Below are 20,870 nucleotides of genomic sequence, written 5' to 3' on the forward strand. Positions count from 1 at the left end.
AACCACCCGTGTCACCGACCACCCTCCAAGGGGCCCAGCGAAGCCAGCCACGACGGGTTGGAAAGTGAGTCTTTCAGAAATGTTGTCAGTCAGAAAGATGAGGAAATCTGTCTCATAAGTTTGCAAAACCCCTGAAAGTGCAATTGCAGGTTGCCAATTGAAAAGAGAGAGGATATGAAACACATTAAACTATTCAAAGTGAGGAATAAAATTATTCCAATGAGGAATACTTGCATTTAAAAAAATTGATACATATAATATCAGTCAGAAAGGCTGCGGTCTCTTGCAGAATGTACTGCTTCTGACAAGACCGTAACTTGTTGGCTGGTATCACCACTAACACCTGAGACAGCAAACAACAGCTAATCCTTACACTGCTTTTGTGCTAATGAATGAACCAAGATAACCGGAGTCCCTGGCAAGCTTCCCATTTAATTCAATTAACTCCAGTCACGCCTGTGCTGATTGCACCAGTCAGCATAAGAGAAAGCCAGAAGCCAGATCCCTGGATTCAGATGTTAAAAACCAAGGAAGTCTCCACCATAACTTTCTGGTACGGTTACCGGCAGTCTACCCTGCTGTTATTGAGTGACACAGCATCCTCAACAGTTTCTACAAAATGGTGTGGAAAGACATAATTTTTTTCTGAAAATGCTCATCATTTTGCTGAGAAAATGGAAGCAACTGATTTCATTGTATATTTTTTTTATTTATTCTGAAACGTTCTGTTATGTGTCAGTTTAAGCAAACGTTATGCTGCATCTCCTTACTCGTATGCTGTGTTAGAGCTGCAGAGCCTCCAGGAAGATCATGTTTCCCCTAATGCAACGCAGATGTCTTGATGGCCAATCTGCTCAACGCACCCTGGGAGCTGCTGACCTCTCTCTGGGGACCCTGACACTTGGAGAGATTTAAGTTCCTGAGGTATTAGCTGAAAAATGCAGCTTAACAGGGAAAAGACTTCAAGTGGAAATTGACTTTGAAGCCTGTTCCACAAACTGAACACTATTGAGTCTGGGAATGTCGAAATGTTTCACTTAAATAAAAAAGACATTCCTGACTCTTGTTTGGAGTTTTATTCCCACGAAAAATAAAAAAATTAAATTTTCTTTGTTTTTGAGATGAAAACAAATGGAATCTATATAAATTTCTTATCAGAAGGATACTTGTTTTCATTCATCTCTAATTTCATTTCAAGGTACTTTCTTTAGAACACAAACAACAGAAAATCTAAATAGTGTCCCATATACAGTTACAGAACCGAGGGGGTATAATACCAGGTCTCTCCTTCCCCAAACTCACAAAACATCTGATTTCACTAACACCATTAGCTGCTTTTCACAAACAACTGTGAAGAGGAGGAGGAAACCTGACACTGCTGCCGGTGTTTGTACAGATGCGGCTCTCAGTGTGCTTGGGTAGCAGCGCCACAACCAGAACTTGAGGCCAAATCTGAGGAATGTGCGAATACAACTACATTGGTGCAGACCTTTGCGAACCTTTGCAAGCCCTGTCAGAAAGCACTTAAGGCTATTCAGCTGGTGGGATGATTTGACTGGTGGGACATTCTTGACTGCGGCTGTGAGTGGAGGGTGCCCTGTGCTGCACAAGGACTTCTGTTACAATAGGCTGATCCACACCCAAGAAAGGAAATTAGCAGCCCTATGGATCTTAACGATGTAAGAAAATTCATACATCTGCCTGCAGTAAGCGAGTTACCTTCTTAGCACCCTGCTAACATAAACCAAGTTCACAGTGCAGCTGTATTAGAAAAAAAAAATCCTGTTCATACAGACAGGGCCAACGATGGATAATGATCCCACCAGGTCACTTCCAACGTGCAGTATATTTAGCAAGCCAAGGCTGTGGGGCACGGCATACCATTGTTCAGCAGACGGAAAATCCTGCCCTTGGTGGGGCTCATCAGGTTACGCTCTGCAGCTTCGTAGGGGCTGAACTCGGGGGCTGCTTTCAGCAGCCCCCCTGTCCCAAGCAGCAGCTCCATGAGTGGAGGCCGTGCAGGAGCACAGCCCCAGGCTGTCGGCTCCTCTCACAGAAATCTTGTCATACAGCGTTCTTGTAATACTTAAATGAAAACACAGTGATGGTTTTTGTCAAAGCATTGACCATTTGTTGACAACTGACCTGTCAGTTCAAACTTAGAGAAACGTTAGGAAGGGTTTTGGTTTGGTACCTTGGAATTCTGATAAACATGAAAAATAAATTAACTGGGGAAAATTAAGCTGCAAGAACAATTGGTATATCCCCTCAGGTGACACAATTTCCAGGTCTGTGTGATAGTAAAAAAATACTTTCCAAATATTTTCCTTTTACTTTTGAACATTCTTCTACTTTAAGCTCCAACAGGCTCAGGCTGCAACAAATTTGCCCACTCACATTATTTAGTTAAGAAGTTTTGAAATAGAAAGAGATTTGCATAGATGTTTCCTCGGTGGTGCTTTTGAAGTGTTATGTCTGGGATAACTGGTAAAATCCCTAGAAGTCTGTACACTGCCAACATAAATAGAAAGTATATTTAAGGATGGGGGATTATCCATTCCTTGACAGGGCTGTGCTACATACCACTAGCTGTCATACATAGTCTGCTGTCAGTTCCTACCCGCAATTTTGTTTGAAGTTCAGTCCAGCACAAGTAATGCTCAGATAGGCTTTTCTCCTGGAAAAGAAAGCCTTCGGACCTTCAAAAGGAGCTGTAAGGACTCATGTGACCACCATCTCGGATGTATCTCAGAAGCAGTATGAGCCAGCAGCGATTTTTGAAGCTTTTTGAAGTTTTGTTTTCTTTGTGGAAAACCTGTTATGGCATTCCTGTCATCTTCTGGCCTGTGTGTGCATCCTCCAGGATGGCTGAGAGTATAACCGGAAAGCCAAAACCAGTGTTAACAGTTAACATGACGCTGCGTTCCTACCTGCAAATTCACCGGAGAATAACAATTCTCTGCAAATAAAGCTCAGCTACTCTATGTCAGCAACCAGTCTTTTAAGTTAGAAAACCTATTCTGTGGGTCCAGCTCATTAACATTAAATACTATGTTTAAATAAACCTCTACATTTTATGGAAGTTTTTCCCATCCCACGGCTCTGATGGATGGAGGTGCTGAGCACTCCTGGCAGGGGTGCTAGGCACTTGTCTCCCCAGTATCTTCCAGAAAAGAATAAACCTCCCCACTGCGCTCTAAAACCCAACCTTGTCCAGGTGTTTTCCACAGGGCCCAGGTTACCCCGCCAGGCACCACTTTTATGCTAGTTTAAGATCCATGAGGGATAACACAGGGGAGGCTAGAGCCATGCAGAAATACCTGCAAGCAGATGCGAGGCCGTGAAGCCCAGTTACAGTTGAAATTCCCACCCCCAGCAGTGCCAATGGTTCCTTGGCAGGCTGGGCTCGTGTGCTGCTGTGCCCATGCTGCAATCCGGAGCAGGGCTGCATGAAGCAAAGCACGTTACGCCCAGAAGAGCATCAGGCTGCGCTGGGACCATGCCAGCAGCAGGATGGGGACAGAACTGAACCCACTGCCGTCCTTTGCTCCGACACTCCATCCTAGCATGTCACAGGGGACACACAGTGGAGACCCTTAGGTGGCTGCTGCCCGAGGGACACTTCTGTCCTTCCTCACTGCTCACAGGGGCCAGAGCAGCGCATGTCTATGGCTTCCTGAAATTAGCAGCCTCCCTGTTTCAGACTTGTGAGTTAGTGAGCTCTAATATAACTGCGTTAAGCAAACCTTTATCTTTTGCCAAATGGGGGGTCAGCCAAGGCAAGGTCGTGCCTGACCAGGGCTGGTGCCTGCGTGGGTCATAGTAGGGCAGCAGGCAGGGCGATGGCGGGGTGGCAGTGGGGTGGCAGCGGAGCAGCAGCGGGATGGCAGTAAAAAAAACACAGTGTAAAAAACCCAGGGCCTTTTAAAGCATTTCCAAATGCTGTCCTGATACTCCTGCTGGGTGTCAGGTTATAGGAACTAGACAATCCACTCGAAGCAGCTGCAGAGCCATGTCTAAAACTGCATCACCTGCTTCACAGAAAGAGCTAACAATAGCATTAGCATGAAACTAAAATTAGAGGCTTAATAGAGCTCTGCAGTCACTGAAATTGATGACAGTTCAGCAATTCATATCCCTGATTTTTCTTGACTGAAATAATCATAAAATCAGCTCCCATTCATGCTTCGCCCTGCTCCACGAGGAAAAGCCCTGGTAGCCTGGCATACCTTGCACAGGGGGAGCCCGTCTGACACCTCTGCCAGGGCTCTTGCCATTCCCAGCAGTTACTGTGGCAGGAACAGACCTGGAAAGAGATTGTGTGTCTGCGTATCAGCATTATTTTACAAAAATGGGATGCTATACTCAATGCCAGGGCATGGGAACCATCGTTAACCATCACCAGTGCATGAATACATGCAAGACACAGTACATTAGAAATGGACAAAGACAAACACATGCGGGATAATGACAGAAGATGAGAAAAGATAAGACAGAAACAGAAGGAGAGAAGTCAGGCTGTCAGTTACACGCTGAATCTCCAGTGCACTAAAGTTAAAAGGGATGTTATAAGTGCTGAGTTTGCCTCATCATTTGAGATGGGAAGAGCTATTTGATTCATTTACTTGGGCCATTCACAAATGAGAATTCAAGAATCGGAGAGAAGGACTTAGGTTGCAGGATGCACACCCATGAGCACACACATTAGGGGTGTACTAGAAGACCCTCATCAGCTGTCCTGCTGCCAAGGCTGAGATGGGATTCCCACTCCAAGTCCTCTGCTCTGCAGGACAGCTAGCTCAGTGCTACACATTATTCCTCAAGCAGCAACTTGGTTCATATGCTAGCTCTAGAAATGACTTCCTTTTTTTGCATCAATATTTCTGGGATGCAGTTCTGGTCCACTGGAGTTGAGTGAAAATGGAAGAAAAATTTCAGATTTCTGTAGTTCTTGGATAATTTCATGCAATTAATTCTTCATGTGATAAGAAAAAATTAATTAAGCTATAGTCTGAAAGACAATGAGAATGGATTTACATTAATATTATCGTCAAGACTACTTCCTTCCCAAGAAGTGGGTCCTGCCTAGATCTAGGCATGTTTCTCATTTCTTTGCCACCACTTTCTCATGTGGTGTCCGCATCTGCAGGGAAAGAGAGCTGCAGAGACCTGATCGTGAGATGCAATTGTGCGGTGTCACTTGGTCCTACGTGCAGGTAAGTCTGGAAGCGATGTCAGGCTTGTGCTGCTGCTGCTTCTAGCAAAATAGGGAGATGCTAATATTAACAAGTAAGGAAGTGAAAGCATCTCCTGCTAAACACCAGATCAGGGTGTCAGAGTAGAAAACAGGCCCAGTCTCTATGAGCACGTCTTGTAAATAAATCAGAAGATCTTTTAAAGTGTGCAACAAAGTCTACTGAAAGGAACATGAGCCTTTCCATTGATCTCACTAGGGTGCATCACACATTTTAGGCAGAGGAAAATGCACCCTATTTAATTGTACATATTAATTACAAGTTGAGGGGATTATTCTTTAAGATCCAGAATGAGAGACCTAACATACTGCCATTACAGCTGCAAAGTCATAGCACTGAAGAAGCAAGCAATTGCTCTGCTTTTATCTCAGAGAAAATGTGTTGAAGACCTGCTGTGAAGTATATGGCAACATGCAGACTCTTGCAGGCTTTCAATGCAAGTACTCTGTGTATGCCCTTCTGCCTGCAGCGTGCTCACCTGCAATTTGTGCAAGATTGCTACAGTTTTATTTTTAGTTCATTGTTCTGTACAACATTTGGAGTTTCTGATCCATAAATACATCTCCTCATGGTGGTACATTTGGAAAAGCCACAGGGTGCTCCCGCCTCCACTCACACCTCAAGCCTCTGATCCTTGACAGCGTTGAGCTTCCGAACCAGTCCCTCTTCCGTTGTTTCCCCAGCATCTGGCTTGCTTTTGGTCTGGCCAGCAATTTTATTTGCACCCTCTGGTCCAGATGTTGCCTGTGGCTATTCGCAAGCATCTCCCAATTCCACTATGATCCATGTGGAAGGAAGGGGCATGGTACGAGACCCGTTCTTCACCTCAACTCTGATAAAGACCTGAGCATGGCCGGGCCCCTCCGGTGCTGCTCCTGATACTACGAGCAGCCATGTAATTCAGTGCTATCACCACGCAGCTCACTGCAGCTGGTCGGTTGTCTCTCCTCCTCCCTTCTTCCTACACTTGCTGCAGGCACGAAATGTTCCCAGACTCCCACAGTCATCCCCTGGGGTATGGCAAGTCCATATGTTGCTGTCCCCTTTCACATGCATTTCCAAAGAGCCAAAAAATTCACTCCTTGGAGATACACTTCTTTATCCATAGTCCATTCAGCAGAATGAAGAAACCTATCCAAGATGGCCACAAAAACATGTCGTTGCTTAGTAAGACTTCACTTGACATTCAGAGATATCAAGTATATTATTTTGGGGTAAAGTAATATAAGCAGCCCTATTTCCAATGTAACATGCCTAACTTTTTCTTAAGTAAAACCTTTTTATACTCTTTTGCTTTAAAATTCTCAGTTTGCCAGGAATAGAACTGTCCTTCTATATTATACTACAGACATCCACTCGTTCCACCATTTTTATCAGCGTTTAGGGCTATGATCAGAGGACTGACTTTATTCTAAAAATCATCCGTGTGTATTACAAGCAATCAGGTATCTGTATTAAAAGTCTACAGTTTATGGCTGTCCTTGGCTACCCCACATAGCTAATACTGTTGGAGACGTCTGCTCCGTCCCGGCATCCCGAGGGGAACATGACGTTTCACTGTCGGTGCCGACAGGCAGACTGCTGCGGGGGCCTGTAACTCTTCCAGTGCCCTGCTACCCCTCTGCAGGCTGCGTGGGTCTGTCAGCCTCTGAGCCCAGCTCTTCAGATGACGTCTCTGTCCCTGAGGAGAGCATCGTCAAGTGGACTGAGGCTTTACTTAAAGCTGGCTGCATAATATAGACCACTGATTGGCATGTATTTTAAATGCCAGATTTTTCTTGACTGATGCTCCCAACTGATGGGTAAGTTCATGTTTTAAGGTAACATCACATTCGTCAGTGTCACAAACGATCGCTGCTTTAAACATCATGAAAATATTTCCCTCATTAAGTATCACCTCCAGAGTCCCCACATGCAGGAAGATGTCTGACAACTCTCTAGGACGCCAAGGCGTAAAGCGTAAAGAACTGCGCTTTGAATGAAAGCTTAGACTTTGGGCTGGAAACGTCTTTTCCTGAGCAGCAGAAATTGCAGCTCACATCACAATATTCTCGACAACAACAGCTGAAGATCTCCGTTTCAAAAGTGACTGAACATTATAATGCAAAGCTAAACACTTGTATTCACGGCTGTGACAGCCTCGTGGGGCTTATCTCCCTTCCTGTCTCTTAATGTATATGAATTATCCTCCCAAATAGCTACTTTTCTATCAACAATATGCACATCATCTTTCCAAAGGCAAAATGGAAATCCCTGCAAGTATTTCTGGTGCTGCTTCCAGCCAGAAATAACGGTAATCTGATCCACGAGTGAATTCCATTTCTGTTGCTGAATTCCTTTGTACAAATATCTTTGCTTTGAAAAGGTTTGGCAACAGCAAGGCACAGGCTAATTTTACTTATAAGGTGTGAAGCAAAGAAGATTTGCAAGTTTCTGAATCACAGAAAGGAAGCGCCTGTGGCCTCTCTTACCACTTCCGTCAAGAGAAAATGCCACAGTTCAGCTATTTCAGATGCAACTTCAGACCTACTTGCTGCAACCCTGCAGATCTCCATCTCTTGCCGCCCTCACGCTCTCCCCAAGCACAGCAACGTGGCCAAGTCCAGAGTCTTGTCTCAGGACCTGGAAAACTTCCAGCCTTACTCAAACCCTCTGTCATTAACGGGCTGCATTACCACAGGCAAAATTTAGTTTGCAGTGTTAGAGAGTTGAGTAAATTATTAACTCAGGAGAATCCAGCAGACGTTTTGTGAGAGAAACAGATGACCAAGGAAAGGGTGAGCTACTCTCCATGCTGCACAGCGCCAAAAGCCCTGGGAAGTTCAGGGACTAAGCTACAAACACTGCTGCAGCAGAAGCAAACTTCCAAGGACTGCATAGTGCCTATGGCCCGACCCCGCTGCAATGTAAATGAAGGCCTACGATCAATTAACACCTTCTGTGCTCCTTTGCTACTGAGAGAGCTCCCATCCAAGGCAAGGTTGTTCTGAGGATGGGGACAGCTCAGCCACACTGGCTGCAGCAGCCTCGGAAAACACGTACAGCCGTTTGGCTCTGCTTCCTCCAGTCCCAAAGTTTTCACAACTTCCGAGACGCTGTTCATGGCCATGTTTAGTCAGCAGCTGAGCTGCAGGGGTCACTGGCAAAACCCAAAACAATGGGAGTTTATTTCTGTCCGAGCTATGCGGTTGGCCAGCCTGCTTCTACAGTCCCAGGGAAACAGGCGCTGCCACCCTGCACGGATCGCCAGGGTGCTGGGGCCAGAGCTGCTGCGAACACTCCCCTAACATTTTACCTCTTCATTCACTGCTCACGACAGACCTGATCTTCTCCAGCCCTGCAGGGACAACACTGAGGGCTGGGAGGCTTTGACGTGTCTTTCCAGTACCACCACTCATCACTCTGCAGTCTCTAACAGACCATTTCACTGCCCTGCCCCAGTTCATGGGTGAACACCACCGTACCTTCTTTTTACTTAAAACAGGTCCTGAGGGTTTACAGATGACAGGCATGGTATAAAAATTAAACAGCATTGTTTGCAGGAGTGGAGGGTCCTCCATCTCCCAGCAGTCTGTGGGATCTGGCCATTAAACATATGGGTGAATTCTCCCATAAAAATCAGTATCAGGCATGCTTAATCTTGCTTAATTATTTTTGTACACTGCCACTCTGCAGCCTGACGGTTCATCTTCTGCACAGCTCCATGGTAGATCACAGCCATTTGTCAAACCAAATTGTTCCCTGACAGTCTGCGGAGACATATATTTGCCATCTGCAATCTATTCCTCGGTTTCTGGCACATATTTTCAGTGCTTTCTTTTGAAAGCTGTTTCAGATTTCCATGGGCTTCTTCATAACCTCTACTAGCACAGTTTAATTGTTGACAGCTGTGTCATGAGAAGTATTTCACGTTTCTTTTGTTGTTCCTCTTGCTGCATACATATGAGTTGCTACATTAAGGGCTGCTTGGCTGCGTAACACACACCAGGATGTGGAAAGCAGACGATGTCTTCCAAGAGTGGGATATTGGGGGGTTTAATTGTTTGTTACAGTTTTACAGAGATAGTTGCAGCTCCATACGTTAAAACACTGACAAGTAAAAGGCATTTGAGCAAACAGGTGTGAAGCTCTGAAATTAGAGATTATTAATAAACAAGTACAGAGTTAATTAGTATAACGACCGTATGTAATGTGCTCAGACAGCTATGTGTCATTTCACAAAGGAAAATCCAATGCTAGTAACACATTTGTCAGAGCTAAGGAAACTTGCAAAGTTATATTTTTCTGCTCAAGCTCCGAGGACCAGCAGGGTCTGTCCCTCTGACAAAGGCACCTGCCGCACACTGCAGTACACCGGCTATGAACAAGCCAGCAGGCAGGCTGGTTATTAGGGGTAGGCCAAGCAAGGCTACAGGACCTCTGCTTGCACCTAACTGTAGCAAAGAGAGAAGAAAGGGGCCACAGCTATATCTCCAGCCCAGAAGCAGAAGAGCCTGGTACAAGCAGCGTCTGTGCCTCTCTGACCTAAAGCCCGATTGTGCCGTGACTTGTGTTGTCCTTGACGCGCCCTGTATCCGCGACAAGTCTCACTCCAAAGCAGTCAGACACATACCTAGATGCAAAAACTTCCACATGTATAACAAAGACCAGCATCAATAAAACGTTCAGGTCCCGGCCTCTGTGACTCTTGGGACACCCAACACCCTCTACTCACACATTTCACTCAATACAGTGCCACAGGAGAAGTACTAAGCTGGATAAAAGTGAATCTCCTTTTCCTCTCAAGGAGTTTGCATTTCAGTTTCATGGTAAAGAAAAATCCAGTTGGGGGGGGGGGGGGGGGGGGATCACTGCTGATTTTTTTTTTTCTCCAGGTAGAAAAGGGACTGCAAATATCTGCAGAAGATGTGGTATCTGAGAGCATATCTAGGAGATGTGAGGTTGTGGTAATACTATGAGAGATGGAAAATGCTGGGGACTAGACGGTTCTCTCTTTTCTGCCAGGCTGAACTCAAATCTGAAACATCTGCTCACATAACTTGAGATGAGCTCTCACAGTCAAGTAACATAAGCACAAACTCTTCCTGACATCAGCGCAGAACAACTATCAGTTAAGCTTTTTGTGGAAATCTAAGAATCCAGACACTTCTGATGTTCCCTACAAGCACAGACTAATAATGTGTTTTCACTACCAGCAAATCACTTGCAGAGAAAAATTAGTACTTTTTGCAAGTATTCTAAATCCTGAAATCTTTGGTTTTTGTAGAACTAAATTGTACACATTGTCCGTAAGGAGCTATTCAAACTGGCCAGTAACAGCTATATATAACACATATCTCAGACCAGCACAACTGGCACTTGAAGAGCAGGTCTTAATTCAGCCTATTACAAAGATAAAGGTCAGTGGAAAATACTCAGTTTTTAACATGCACTACCACTATTAAAAGCATAATCCGAAGGGCAGAGAGTGGGATTTTAGCTGAAAGTATTGAGGACAGAATTTACTTGCAGAATTTGCATCCAGACCTCGGTTCAGGGCTCACATCCCTCGTTGCATCCCCAAGCTTGGTAGAAGAGGGATCTACATTTTGTGCAGGGCTCAATTCTCATATAAATGCCTATGTATACTTACACAAGAAACACTTCTCTAGCTATGTAAGATACAGTAAGTTCAGAAATAGTGCAGTGGTAAATCAAGCAAAAAGCCGCAGAACCGTGCGCTATCTAGACCTTTTCCCTGCTTCCACAACCCTAAAGCAAGCATTGCCTGCAGCCCTCCGAGAAATCTCTGCATTCAACACGTTTTGGAGAATGAACCCCCTCCTGTCAGGGAAACAGACTAGAAATCAGGGTCAGCTTCTAGTTCTGCTCCTGCTCCTGATTCTATATGTGCATGTAAAAGTCACTTAGTTTCCATGCTGCTGTTCTCAGATCCTTTGTCTGCCTTGCCTGTTCAGCAATAGCTAAGTAGGGACTGTCCCTAGCTATGTACCTGCACAGTATCCAAGGCAGGGACCTGAATTTGAAGTGGAGGGCTCTGAAAGCCACAGGAAGAACACCCCCACCCCACCCCCACCCAAAAAAAAAAAAAAAAGCAGTACATGGTATCCAGTAGCTTTCCAATGTGTGTGGGGGAAGGCCATTCTAGTTATTTTTGCCTTCTCTTTGTACAACAGTAGGTGGAGCTCTCCTTTCACCAGCTTCAGGAGTCCATTAATGCCTGCAGTATTACAAATTCGAGCACTGTAATTATTCTGTCAGCACCTGCTAGGGCTGCTGCACGTGATATATCCGTGATGGTTACAAAGGAGGGATCTCGGGCTCCACGGCTGCCTGCCTGACATCATTCAGCAGCATGAAATTCTCAAAAACTTGTAAATGACAAAATGTTTGATTAACCACAGTATTGCCTTTCCTTCCAGTTAAGCATCGTGTAATATTCTTCCTTTTTTTTGTAAATTGTTACCAGGATTACACAGAATTCAGCACAGTTTATGAAATGAGAAAGCATGTTTTATTTCTCTTGCAAAATAAGGAATGACAAATTTTGCTTGCCACATTTAGAGAGAACGTATATAAAAATTGTATCATGTCCGTGAGTACTGAAGGCTACATTATCCAGAGGATTTTACAGGAACTAAAGGTCAAGGGATCTGCAGCCAATTTCTCAACCGCTGCTTGCAGATCTAACACCTACAATCTGTATTTAACAGCAGAACAGAGGAAGAGGAATGAAGGGGAACACTGGCAATTGCTTGCATCTCTGCAAGCTGAGAAAAATTACAAATGTGTATGTTGATTTTCTCTCTTCCCCCAGCATCTTCATGTGCAAGTGACTCCAGTAAGGCCCTGCACGGACACAGGCAGCCTTCCTAGTGTCGTGCACCACAGGACCAGAACTACAGGTTGCAGTTTCCTTAAGACAGTCAAGCCAGATCTTCTGCAACAACAGCTGATAAATTGAATACTTCAGAGAAGTGAGAGCAAAATCTGGCTACTCTTTTTTTTTTTTTTTTGGGGGGGGGGTGGGGGGTGTATGTGTTGGGTTTTGGTTGGTTGATTTGATAATGCACCATGCACATCCTGCTTCATTCTACTGCACATCCAAGTGCAGGCTTGACTTTAAACAAGAGTAATCACATGCTACTGACTGCCAGGGAAGGCTATCTTCAAAGCCAGTGTACAACTTCTTATTCTCTGGAAACATGTACTGCTATATAAGCAATATATAAAAACCTATTTTGACTTTTTTTTAGATTCTTTGAAGATTTCATGTTATGCAAGTAGGAAAACTGAGAACCAGGGAGTTACACAAGATGCTGGAGATTATATTTGCTAGCAAGGTAATTCGATATACATCTATTCTGGCATTCAATAATTAAAGAGAGGCCCCCAGCAGTGAATTGCTGGGTGATTATCTCACAGCAGCAGCTATCTTCAGCCACCAGAGAAGTGCCAGCACCTGCAGACAGGCACTAGCAACTGCGCACCACATCTTCACAGTCAGGCACCGAAATGCAAGCGGGCAATAGTTTTAGCAGAACTGATTTTTCATTTCTCTGAACAGAAGTTAACAGAAGAAGGGAGACTAGACACCCATCTCTGAAGATGGGGGTTTTCTACTCATTAACCTAGTAGTGACTGGCTTCCTGGATTTAAGACCTTATCCTGCCTCTGATTCTGCATAGATACAGTGGTCTGTTCAGACAGCATCCGCGCTTCAGCCCTAACAGAGCAAAAACCTAGGTAAGGACTTTGACATTTGGTCTTTAATGAATAGAAGCCAACAGCTGACAAATTAAATACCTCAGAGAAGTGAAAATTAAACAGTCCTGCAGTCACGAGTGTTGGCATATGGAAAGCTGCCACTGAGCTAATAATAGAAGTGTCTATCGCAGCAGAGAGGGAGGTCCCAGCGTCCTAGAGCAAGCCATACATCTGGGCACTGGGAAGACAGCCATTAGGCAATGTATGTTTAAGTAGCACATACTTGCTACCTTCCTGCTAGCTATTCATCTTTTGCAATCACAGGCCGAGGGCAGCAGTCCACAAGCAATAATCTGGCACTGGGGACAAAAAAATCAGATTTGGCTCTGCCCACCAGGCTCCCATTTTAGCAGACGAGGTCCCTGTAGCCACAGGAACACAGGAGGGTCCTTCACCAGCACACTGCCTGGTTGAGTACAACTGCTTTACTTAATTCACCAAAAAATGAACAACTAGTTCATTTGTCACACACTTGCATTTGCATATTCTGGATACCAGCCACTTTCTCTGGGTACTTCAGTTATCTATGAAGAGCATAAAACCACCTGGTGACAGTCTTCCTTGCTCACTCCAGCCTGACCCCGGCATAATTTCCTTGTGCGCAGTGGAGCAATGCTGTGAGAAACAGGAGGAGAACCAGGGTCATTATGTGGAAGATGAACAAAGCATGCAGATATTACAACCAGAGATGGAAAATGATTTACAGACAGGTGGTTATGAAGCTAATCAATAGTGCTTGCTTAAGGTATTCACCCATTAATGAGTGATAGAGGAAAGTGAATCAGGACAGTGGAACTGCAGACAGACAACCCAAGCAGAGATGGGAAGACTAAAGTATGTGATGTGCTACAGCAGCCAGATCATGTATATATATATATTATACTGCCCTAGGATGAGAAGCATGCTCATGTGAAACATGTATCACCCACACATGTGTAGCTCTCTTGGAGATGACAGACAAGGTTGATTCACAGCAGTCCTCCTAAACAGTGTCCTACACTCTGTAATGCAGATAGCTGACAAGAGATAATGGGCACTAAAGAGCAGAAGTGAGATAAAGCACTAAAGAGAAGAGGGAGATAAAGTGCTGAAGAGGAGATATGCATGAGTGCACACACACACAGAGGAACAAGCTCTAATATAAAGTACAGGCAGGCTCTGCCAGCTTCAGCACTGAATCACTGCTTCTCTTCCTAAAGTATCTGGCCCATGTACTTTAGGATACTTTCAAAGGTACCAAGCCATAGAAAGCTTTGGCTGCATCACTACTGAGCAAGCTGGATAATAAAGGGCAAACCGAGTGGAGACAGAGCAACTCTGCTGATATTAAGGACCCATCAGTCTAGGGAAGAGCAGCTCCTGGTGGCTGAGGGTGGCAGGGAGAAACTCCTGCTCCCAAGGAAGCAAAAGGAAAGGAAACTCTCCAACAAGTCTCTTGGCTGTCTGGTTCTGTACCCACTGACATCCACTGCAAGGGGTATTTGCTGGCTCAAGAAGGTGCACCATCCATTTGGGTGATGGCTACAGAGGGGATAATTAGGCCATCTTCCCTCTTTGACAGAAAAAGAAACCAAGTGTCTCAGATTCACTAAAGGGGATTTCTGTCCAACTGTTTCAGAACACCTGTGAAAACAGCAGCCTTAGGAGCAATCAGCATCTTGTTCTCTGAGCTTGTGCATAAAACACCTGGTGCACACACACAAGCTGCTTTTCAGTCAAGACCAATACTGATTGCCCATAATGATGGCAAATGCACCCAGGGCTTTTCACTGTAGGTATATGCTCCAGAAAAATCCAGCCCTCTCTGCCTGCTATTGTAGCAAGAAAAAATAACCTCAGAAAGAACTTGTAAGTTCTTCTACTTAATGTTTCAGTGCTTCCTGGTCAGAGCTGTTCAGATCAGAAGCCAAGAGACTATCTGACAGTTCTGCGTCTTCTAGCCGCTTCCAACAAATATAGCTACTGTCTTCCACATGCGTAAGGCCTCCACAAGCAGAATTTAGCTGACAATTTCATCCTTACAGAGTCTTCACCTATTGGTACTGCATCATCTATCAGTAGAATAAGGCTTTTATATCATGTATGATTGGGAACAAGAGCTTCAAAAAGCTCAGAGCTGCATCAGGTGAGTTTATCACTAGCCTTTTGCTAACATCCCTTTGAGCTTGCCAGAGCAGGATGTTTGACTCCTGCAGTGCTGACTACAGGGGACACACCTGAGATGGATTTATTCACAGCTGGCCAAGTTCCTCCACCCGTGAGGAGGAAGGGATGACTCTTTCTCCTTGCTCGATGTACAGGCTACTGCAGCCAGGCTTGTCACCAGCCAGGAACAACAGGGAATACTTCTGAAGGCCTGCTCTTTCCTCAGCACAGGGTGCTGACTAGAGCCACAGAAAGATTTTTGGCACCACCAATGGTGCCCTGGCCTTCTCTACCTACTGCTCCTGCATTTCCCCTCCCTTTGGTCCCTTTATGCCCTCCTCTTCTGCTGCCACCTTTGGTCTCTGTGCTCTCCTGCCCCTGCTTTGGCTTGAGCGGTGTGCAATACAGCAAAATGTGAAGAGCAGAAGACAGGCAGAGGGAGTACCAAGAGGGCTCATGCCCTCTTACTCCCTTCATGCCACTCCTGGGAAGGTGACACTTGACCATGCATAGCAAAGGTGTTGATACCACATAGGGCAGCAGCTCAAATTAAAATAGCAGCAACACTGATAGTACTCACAGGTCTCAGAAAAGAAAGGTGATGTGGAATTGGCTTGTTCATCTTTTCCATGACAGGAAGCATTTCAACCCCTGTTACCAGCACAAACATTGTTTCAATCATTCTTTGCAATTTTGCAATATTCTGCATCAGGACCACACAAATAAGGAAACCCACAGTATTCCTTTCGCTTTCTATGGACAGAGCTCAAAATGCAATAAAACCCAACCTCTCTGTGTTGTTCTTTGTATGCGCCAAAGCATTCAGCTGCTCACCATTTATCGTGTTACAGCCTATGGATGTACCAACCTTCTAAGTAAAGCAAGCTGGTCACCCAGCAGTCAGCTGCTGCAGTGACTGCAAGACAGGCAGTCTGTCCAGGGGCCAGAAGCTCATGGGCCAGCAGAGGCTGCCAGCGACAGCGCCAAGAGGAGCTGTCAGCCAGCCTACCTCAGTGAAACAAAAATCTTCCGTTTTCTATCCAAATCCACTAACAGCAGAGTAAAGAGGCAAGAAGGAGGAAGGATAACCAGCTCTCACAAGTACATATGCAGCACTGTCTTGAGCTACATTTTTCAATTACTTTTCTGCTTCATGGCCCTTAGCACAAGAGGAAAAATAGAGGTGAGATACAGAAAGCAAATCAGTTTCTCTTTCAGCTTCTCATACATTCACACCAAACCAGAGCTTGGATCAGGGACACCCCCAGGAAGTACTGGAAAACACGTTCAAAGCTTTGTGAAAAATTGTTTTTATAGGACACAGGTTGTTTTGGAAATTACAAGCAAAGGGTACTAAAGCATAACAGCTTTTTAAAAGGTACCCTCCATCAGAAAATTCCTATGGTATTTCAGACACCCAAAATAAAAGTTTATGACTTCATAATGTTAACCAGAAGCCTTAAAGAAGCCTTACTGGAAATCACAAGTGAATCTTAGGGACTTTCATCTAACCTGGAATCTGGCTGTTTCAAATCTTGCTGCAGAAAGGTTCATAATCCTGAAAACAACAGAAAGGGCATAGCAATGAAGTATGTGTAAGAACAAGATCCGGGGGGGGTGGGGAGGGGGGGGGAGCGGGAAATCTGATTTTGTAAAACCAGAACAGGATACGACGTTAGCCTTGTCTTAAATGGTTCTGAGCTGCAAGTGCCTCCACTTTTTGCTCCGAGGTGGCCTGCCCACATTACACTTTGGCCGGACCAGAGACCCCAAGAGGGAGGCAAGGTTGACTTCCCCAGTGCTACCCGAAATCCCCCTGTCTGCCACCTCCAACGAGCTGTGGAGCACGTACAACAGCAGCGCCGCTCTCCTCACCCTTCTGAATTCTCTTGGGAAAGAAGAAAATAAATCAATCAATCTTCTGACCCCAAGTTACAGCAGACTCCCAAACGCCGCCGCGCTGACCCCTGAGGCCAGGTCAATACAGCAGCCTGCCAGCGCCCCGAGGGCCACGTTGGGTGTCTGCTCCCTCCCCTGCGCCTGACCCAGCACAGCACTGCCCAGCCGGCACAGGGAGCGCAGCCCAGCTCCCATCCCTGCACAGAGGGGCTGCACAGAGCCTTCTGCCTGCTCCACCCCCAAGACTGGGGGGCAGGAGCAGGGCTGTGGCCAGGCATACCTGCAGCCCTTTGCCCTGGTGCCGGTTCTGCACAGCCATTGAGACAGAGACCCTTGGTGAGGCAGCTCCCCACCATCACGCCTGACTGAGACCATCCCCGTGGCGTGTTCCCAGGCATCCCTTCCACGGGCTCAGTTACAAGGAGCGAACGTGAACGAGGGGCCTGCTGCAGCAGCGGGGCCATCACACCAGCCTCAGCTCCCTGACGGGTCCAAAGTCCTGGCCCAAGACAGGTCTAGGAGAAAGCAGGGCAGCTTGGATGAACAGGAGGAGAGTCTCGCCTCCAACACGTCTTGCACTGTCACTGCAGCACTTGTTCCCATGATGTGCCCGGTGGCATCACAGGCCGTGTCCAGGGAAGGCTGCTGGTGACGCAGGGCCCTGCTGGGCTCAGGCCACCTCCCCCCGGTGCAGCCTGCAGCTCACAGTGGCTCCTCAGCATATCCCAGTGTCACATGGAGACAAAACAGCCTCTTGGCTCACTACAGACTTCCTGCATTTGGAGATGCCTGTGTGCACCCCAAGCAGCCAGAGAGGCTCCAGATGTACAAGCCACGGGCCCCGAAGCCAGGCACTTGAACGCAGATGGCCTGGGATGTGCTCAGACCAGTCCACGTGGGCACCCTCTCACCAGGGAACAGCACGTGGCCCCTATGCCCCCAATGTACCCCATGCCCAAGGCAAGGGAACAACTTCCCAAAGCCCATGCGGGTGCTGAGAAATGCAGAGAGTGGTCCAGGGCCCTCCGCTGTGCAAAAACACAGTGAGCTGAGCTAGCCAAGATCTCCGAAGCCTGTGCGCAGCTTCAGGAGGTCTACAGCAACCCGACGGGCCCTGGTGTCAGCTCCTCACCTTCCCAGGCCTTCCAGGGGAAGACCAGGAGGGGACAGACAGCTCTGAGACAGAGAGCATGTTGCCAGCACCACAACCCACACGTACAGATGTCCTCTGGAGATCTCTCCCTCCAGCCATGCTGCCTGTTACCACTGGTGAGAGCCAGCAGGACCCCAGCGGTGCGAATGCAGTCAGTGGCCTGCTTGTCTCACCCACACCTGAGCAGTTCACATTCCAGCTTAAAAAGTCTTTGTTAAGGACCAAAATATTCCAGTTTTTTCTGGGTGCATGATGCACAGTCCTGGATGCTACTGGAAATACTAAGGAGGCAGCAGTAAAGGCCATTTCCCTTCCCACAAGCAACTTGAACTTGCTTTTTTGCGTTAGCTTTTGGTTCATTTGCCTGTACTCTAAATTTAGACAATGAATTAGCTAGATTTTTTTAATTAACAAATTCTTTGTATTTCTCATTAAAAGCTGGCTCAAACAGCATTGTCTTTAATGACTGCATACATGGCTTTTGGGGTGTTATGCACCTGTGTTTGGCCGAATTGCTATAGTTTGCCTCTTTACTGCAAGCGAAGGTTTTCCAGGGGGAAACAGCATTTGCAGTAACAAACTGTCCCTTAGGTCCCAACAGCACAAACTAGTTTACTGTAACATACCAGCTATTCCAGATTTCTTTCTAACCTACATTATATACAGCATGGAAGTTTCAGCAGCTGTAATTTTACTTCATGCAGAATGTTTCTTTCACACATCAAGCACCAGCTTGCACAATAACCCAGCAGTCCCATAACCGGGCTCCCGATTTTAGAGGTTAGAGTGAGGTCTCCAACCCCAGTCCCAGAGTGTTACAAGTATCAGATATTTGTAGCTATGAATGTGGTGCACAACTACACCAAAGCTGGTATATGCCTGTGCAGCTTGGAAATATAAAAACAAAAGGTAGAGATTTGATAAAAACTTGGCCATCAAAACATGAAAGCAGGAGAATATATGGGCAGAAATCTAATTTCAAATCACAGTAAATGCGTGTTAATTTTATGGATATTAGTTATCTGCGTGGGCCTTGCAAAACACTTGTACAGAATAAAGCAGCTAAGAGGTCCCATGGTTTTCCTTACCACCCAAAAGACAGTGTAAAGCAGCAGTTTTGTTGATTTACTTTCCTGAGTTTCTTAGATTATTACCTAAGGAGACAAGAGACAACCATGACAGACATCTTACTACCTGCCTCTCCTCCCCTCTGTACTCTGGCCCTCTCTCAACTGAGCGCTTCCTTTTTCTTTTCTCCTGACTTCATGTTACTGCCAGTCCTGGTTTTCCTCCCAGATGGCAAACATTCATCTTCTGGCTACATTCACTTGCAAGAAGAAACAAGCCTTCTGCCTTGCTCTGCACAGTATTAAAACAAATGACACGAGACTAAATTTCACTGCTAACCATAAATGCATCTAATCCACTAAGAAGCTGAGGGACCAAGCCTGCAGGACAAGCTGCTCTCTGAAGTCTCAGTCCTGTGGGTAAAACGCAAAGCACCAGTTTTAAGAGTATTTTACTTAGTAGATGGAGGCTGCTCATTCGGTGTACTAGAGTTAGATGAACATGGAACCAGCATTAGCAGCTGATCATTTCCACGATGGGAGAGGTTTATCCTGTAGTGCTAGACATTAAAGTCTTTACGTAGTGTGCCACCTATTCAATAAACCCAAGATCAGAACCAAGATCAGAGGACACTGGCAAACATGTAGATATGATAAAGAAAAGCCAATAAAAAGACAGAGATACAAAGACATCTTTAACTCCCATCTTGAGAACTAGACCAAGGATGGAGGCTAGGAAGTGCTCTGTTCAGTGTACGTGCCCCCCCAGGCATCACTATGCTCCTTCCTTTGAGGGGTTCTTACCTAGGTAAACAACACCCGCCTGAGTGAAAGCTGGGTGCTCTCTTGTAAGAGGCAACAGCAAAGGCCAGCAAAAGAGCACGCAAGTCTAAAGCCACGAGTCTAAAGTTATTTGAAGACACAAACATATATGGAAAAAGCCTCTGGTTTAAAACATAGGTTATAAAAGCCAAACAGTTGTGCCCAGGACCGTGATCAAATGCCATCCTTATTCCATCAGAGCTTAAAATAGGTTGAGTAACAAGGCAAACAACTGTAAAAATCCCGAGCTGCTGCCAATGGACACGCAGCAGGCAGCAGCATCGCACTGTTTCACTTCACTTCCAACGACTGTGGTGTTCATAGAAGGAAAGCCTCCATTGTGATTCATGAACACATTGAGCTGAGCATTGATACAGCCAGACAAGAACTTCATCAGTAAACTACACACTGCAAAAGGATCCACAGACCACAATATTAAACCAGCCCGGCCCCAGTGTTACAGGCAGTGCATGCACACACAACACAGCTAGCCTCTCAAGAGCACCCTTAGCTGCCAGTAAACAGAGGCAGGAGTCCTCTTATTTCATTTACCCAATCCACAGGACAAAAACTGGGTGCAAGTTCACAGTCCACGGTCTTCCCAGATCCTCTGAACTCCCTCTGTCAAGCCTAGGTAGTTCTAATATTTTAGCTATTGACTGCACAGGCTTTGTTAGTGCTGGAGGCTGAGGCTTTGTAACAAGCCCCGGGAGTTCGGTACATTCTGTTCAGAGTGCCAAAGGCACTGAATAACCACTTACA

At 45.9% G+C, this 20,870-nt stretch overlaps 1 protein-coding gene across 29 annotated transcripts in view; it reads right to left on the reverse strand.

Moving 5' to 3' along the window:
- The window catches only part of LOC143161987 (uncharacterized), a 99,786-nt gene that overhangs the window by 42,134 nt on the left and 36,782 nt on the right, over positions 1 to 20,870 (reverse strand). For 10 of the 29 annotated variants that reach the window (XR_012995622.1, XR_012995623.1, XR_012995621.1 and 7 more), the window contains one exon: positions 13,568 to 13,637. The exons of 12 other annotated variants lie outside the window; for them this stretch is intronic. The gene's annotated coding sequence lies outside the window, so the exon portion shown is untranslated. 7 more of the 29 variants (XM_076341553.1, XM_076341561.1, XM_076341555.1 and 4 more) reach the window with 7 other exon arrangements.

Source organism: Aptenodytes patagonicus, chromosome 6 (genome assembly GCF_965638725.1).
Source record: "Aptenodytes patagonicus chromosome 6, bAptPat1.pri.cur, whole genome shotgun sequence".
NCBI lineage: Eukaryota > Metazoa > Chordata > Aves > Sphenisciformes > Spheniscidae > Aptenodytes > Aptenodytes patagonicus.